Source organism: Gouania willdenowi, chromosome 7 (assembly GCF_900634775.1).
Source record: "Gouania willdenowi chromosome 7, fGouWil2.1, whole genome shotgun sequence".
Taxonomy (NCBI): Eukaryota; Metazoa; Chordata; class Actinopteri; order Blenniiformes; family Gobiesocidae; genus Gouania; species Gouania willdenowi.
The window spans coordinates 190,550-196,162 of record NC_041050.1 but is presented as its reverse complement, the minus strand read 5'-3'; positions in this window follow the sequence as shown (position 1 = coordinate 196,162).

Genomic DNA, 5,613 nt, shown 5'->3' with positions numbered 1-5,613 from the left:
AACATCTACACCGTACACACATGGTCTTCTGAGTGGTCCTTCCTTGTTGTGATAACAATGTTGTTGTTGTTGTTGTTGTCTTTTAAAGGCAGCTGGTGATTCTAGATCTAGACCAAACAGGAAGTCATGTGAGACTATTCATAAACAGGTCTGTAGACAGTACTAAATAAAAGAAATAAAGACGCTTCAAAAAGGAGAAATGGAGTAAAATGTCTACGTGACGTTTTTAAAGCTGGTCTTTGACCCTCAACAGCTGCTTAAAGATCTTTGAGTCCTTGAAGGAGCTTCTTCAGATCAAACTAATCTAATTCTCTGATACATTAAGTCTCAGGCTCAAAGCCAGCTGCTTTTTTCAAGCATTTAGCAGATGTTGGTTTGGCTGCAGAGAAAAAAATGAGCAGCAGACTTTACCTTAACTTTGTCCTGATTTATTCTCTTTAAATTGATCATTTTAATGTCGAGTGAGTTTTACCTCCAAATAAATCTGACTTTTATAATAAATAAGGGAAATGTTCTCTCAGAACTCTTTAACATCCTACTTTGACAATCTCTGCAGTAGAAAAATTGAGCATAGCGTTAGTTCAGGCAGGCCGCAGACGTCAAGCCAGCCACACCTCTAATCAACCAATGGCCCAGATTGGCTCCCTATTGGTCAAAGCATACAGGAAGCACTACTTAAACCGTGACAGTCGCCTCTTCCCTCTTTAGTTCCAGGTTATTACACAGAAACAGGTCTGACACTCTTTTACTGTTTAGTGTTGATCAGAGTGACAGCCTGGGGAACGAACTGTTCCCATAGCGGGTTGTTTTGGCGTACAGTGATCTGTAACGTCTGCCAGAGGGGAGGAGTTTGATCAGATTGTGTGCAGGGTGGGAGGGGTCTGCAGTGATGTTATCTGCCAGTTTCCTGACCCTGGACAGGTATAAGTCTTGGATGGAGGGCAGATCAACATCGAACATCTTTTCTACAGTCCTGATTATTCGTTGTAGTCTGTGTTTGTCTAGTTTGGTTGTAGATCTAAACCAGACAGTGATGGGTTAGGGTTAGATGAAGATGAAGCTATCTGCAAGTCACGGAATGCATGTAGCAACACCTGGCAGGACTACATGCATTCCGTGGCATACTATATGCGCTCTGGCGTGTCTAGATCTACAAAAATGTACGACTCCACATGGTCTTACTTTAATTTTTTGCGCCGCTTTTTTTATTGCAATTTTTTCATTAACATCCCTGCCATATGCGCCCTCATAGTACAAAGCTTTGAGTCTCACCATTTGCAGCCATCCTCCATTAAAGGTCTCATAGCGGGTATTCAATTCCATCTACGATGTTTGGAACCATCTACGATCATCCATCTCCTGCTAAATGGCCTCAGAAAGTAAACCCTCCAGGTTATGATACTCGTCCACTCTTAAAGGAACAGGTGTTCAGTCCTTCTGCTTCTTAGACGTGGCAGATTTCACTTCATGCACAAGATCCTTCGATCCCTCTCGTACCTCACCATAGCCGACGTTAATATCAACAGTCACCGTTTTTTCTTTATTTTCTGAAGCATTCAAATTAAAAGGAACATCAATTCTAATTTGTGAAACTAATTCTGTTTTCTGTCCTCTCACATCTATGATTCGTTGCCTGAGGATCTGATCTCAGGCCAGCGAACCATAGGCTCTCTTTGCTACGGTGGAGGGGAAGTCATATCCCGTGCCTGGTTTCGTTACACTTTCACCTGCTCTGCCAATACAGTGGACTATATACTGTAAATCCTAATGCACATTTATTGTAAATAAATCATTTATTTTGACTAAAGTCATCCTGAGTGAACTCAGGTTTTTTCAGTGGTGGCCGTTTGTTGTCATTTTTGAAATAATGTTTTGTGTTTTTGCTGTTTTGTGATTTTTCTATGGTGGGTTTATGTTTTTGATCTCATGTATATCTTTAGGATGAATCTTTGTGTTCCACGTGTTACAGACGATAAATGTTCTTCTTCCTCTGAGAGTGAAGGACATCTATACAGATACCACTACACACGTTAGTTAGCTTAGCATGTAGCCACTAGTCTAAATGTTGGTTAGCTTTGCATGTAGCCTCCAGGCCCACATGTTTAGTTAGCTTAGCATTTTGCCACCAGTCCATATATTTTTTAGCTTAGCATGTAGCCACCACTACACAGGTTTGTTAGCTCAGAGCAGAGTCAGATGGAAAAGGGGCGGGACTATGTAATCCATTTATTTGTTGAAATGTAGAAAACATAAAGATATAATCATAAATTGATAAATATGATGTCTTTTCTTCTTCCATTAAACAGTGAATAATGTAAATCTAAAAATAGGAGTTATTGAATTGTAGCTTTAGTGGAAATAAATAATAATAATGGAAATAATAGTATAATAATTTGATTGATGGAAATGATGTGAACACAGTCCTTTGAAGTGTTTTCATCTTTAAATTGTTAGATGTTTACAGAGATCTCAGGTTGTTCTTCAAACATTAAGAACCGCAGACACAGGAAGTGACATCATACAGACCCCAGTGTGTTGTTCCCGACCACAGTTTGACTACCACAAAGAAAGAGGAAAACTAACACAGTCAGGTTCATTTAAACCTAACATTCAGACAAAATAATGTGACGTCACACATGAGCACCAAACATTATTAAATATTAGATATCTGAGGTAATAACATATATTAGGAGATTAATAATCATTAAAGGCATAAATCCTAATAATCAACATTGTAATTTCTAAACACATTATTAAATAGTTGAATTAATTAATGAATTATTGTTTTTTTTAATTCATATATATATATATATATATATATATATATGAATCCAATGTGTGTGAAATATCATCAGGATCAAAAGGTTCTGATTCATTAAAGCAGCATCGATTCCTCCTCTAGCGGAGCCTGGAATGATTGGGTTCAGACTTTCTTAAAGTAAACACCCTGCCTACATTAGTGTGCACGTTATAGTGCACGTTGTGATCCCAGGGGGGGGGGCATCTCTGCACAGATGTTGGTCGTGTGTTTAAATCAAACTCCTCTGACTCTAATATTCTGTTCAATCTGTAACATCTGCTCTTTTCTAAAGGGATGTGATTGAAAACCTGCTGTGATTGGACGTGCGCGCTGTGCACGAGCTTCTCGTCTCTGATTGGTTTCTTTAGAAAAGTGTCCCACAGATGAAATGAAAGCCTATTGTAATGATGATGTTATCAGTGTGTGCTGCTCATATGAAACCATAGATGACAACAACTGCATGTGTTTATTTATAGCACAGATACTTTTACTTTGAAAAGCCACAGCGCTTCAAGGTTTCCATGGTTGGTTCTTTTTGGTTCTGTGTGTGTGTGTGTGTGTGTGTGTGTGTGTGTGTGTGTGTGTGTGCATTCAGTCACTGTTGGATCCTTATTAGGAGAATTATTCTGAAGCTCTCAGTGTTTAAAAGCTTCTGAAAGATGAATGAATAAAAGGCCAGAGGTGATAGCACACACACACACACACACACACACACACACACACACACACACACACACACACACTGTGTGGATTATCATCCTGTTTATTCATCTTTACACTGAGGGTCTTCAACCTGTGGTTCTGGGGCTCCTCTGATGAGGATCTTGTTATTCCATTTCTTTATTCATGACTCAGTTTATTCTTCTTCTTAACTTATCTGGTTAACGTTAACGTTACTGTAACGCTGAGCAGTCAGTCAGTTAGAATAACACCAGGAAGAACACAGATAATCTGACACTGGAGTAGCGTAGCCAACACTAATAGGAGAGGGTAACAAGGAACAGCTGGTGAACAGGTGAGACTAGTGGGATTAGTTGAATCATATTAGTTTCTGTCATTGTCACATTACTCAGAAGTTATTGGATTAGTTTAAGTTTGATTTCATTGGTTTTATTTATTTACAGGGATAATGAGGGTTTTTCCAAATCAACTACATTTTGTTCGATTATTTTAAATACATTTTTCGATGACTCAGACTTTGTTGGAACACTTTGTGGTTACTTTGAATGAGTTGGATTTAAAACTCTTAAAATGACTTTGATGTTGTGTAAAATAAATCAGCAGCTCATTTAGTTTCTCTTCACCTGCTGAACGAGTCTTGAACTCATCATTACACTGAGATTATTCTCACGGAGAGAAAGTGGGACGTGTTGAGACCCTGGAGGACGGAGTGCTTTGATCTAGAGACAGAATGACATCACATCACCCTTTTACAGACAACTGTTACACACAGAAATGTCTTATTAATATGTCTTTTCTTTATGAGTCATTCTTCCTGATATCAGCGTGTTCTAACCCTAACCCTGGATCGCTCATTTATGACATCATGAATTAAAGAAATCAGAAGTAGAATGTACTGAGGGAGAAATGATCGACTGATTGACTGAAAGACACATACTGTATGTTGGATGTGAAGGAATAGATAAGAAATGTAGAACACATGATCATCTGCAGAGAGACACAATGAAAGGAGAGGAAGAGGAAGAGGAAGAGGAAGAGGAAGGAGCCGAGAGAAAGGGAAAAGATTCAACAGCAACATGATTTTTTTTTTCTTGCCTTCATATTCTGTCAAAGGTCAACACGATATATATGTAGTTTTGTTATTGTAATAAAATAAATGAATGTATTTTATTTTATAATCGTGACCATCGTCCCTAAGGAAGGTTAAGAAACACTTCATTATAAAAAAAGAGGGCAGTGTTACACCTAGGTGGGGGGAAGGGAGCAGGGGATATGGAGTTAGGGTAGGACAATGGAAAGGGTGTGAGTTGACTGTTTTAAAGTGAGAGTGAGATGTGATGTTACAGTTGTGTATATTGTGTTGCGTAATCAGTTCAGCCAGTCTGGTGACTATGGGGTGCCAAGTGTGAAAATGTTGTATAAAAATTGTAGCTAACACATTTTCATTATTTATCTTTTCTCATATTTAGTGCATTTTCCTACATTTAACACAACATTTAACCACATATATAGAGGTAAAAGAAAACATTAAATCTAAATGTTTAAATCTAAATCTAAATGGTATATATATATATATATATATATTTATATATATATATATATATAAATGTTAAATTTATATCTAAATATTTAATCTATATCTAAATTTTAAACCTAAATCTAAATGTTATATGTTATATCAAAATGTTAAATCTAAGTCTAAATATTTAATCTAAATTTAAATGTTATATATCATATCTACATGCTAAATCTTACATCTAAATGTTTAAATCTAAATATTATGTTAAATCTAAATGTTTGAATCTAAATCTAAATGTTATATATCATATCTAAATGCTATATCATATCTAAATGTCTAAATCTAAATGTCTAAATCTAAATGTAAATGTTAAATCTAAGTATTAAATCTAAATGTTGAACCTAAATGTTTCGCACATATGCTAATTGACCCCGCCCCTTGTGACCTCAACCAATACGCAAGCAGACACACACAGCCGCTCCCACCCACCTCTTCACCGATGCCTGCCGGGTGATATGAATGGCTGGTTTTCTCCCGGCGGCAGAGATCGAGCGAGGGGCCATGGCAGGTGTACGAGCTGTGATGTATGTGGGCGGAGCTTATCCTCATTCCT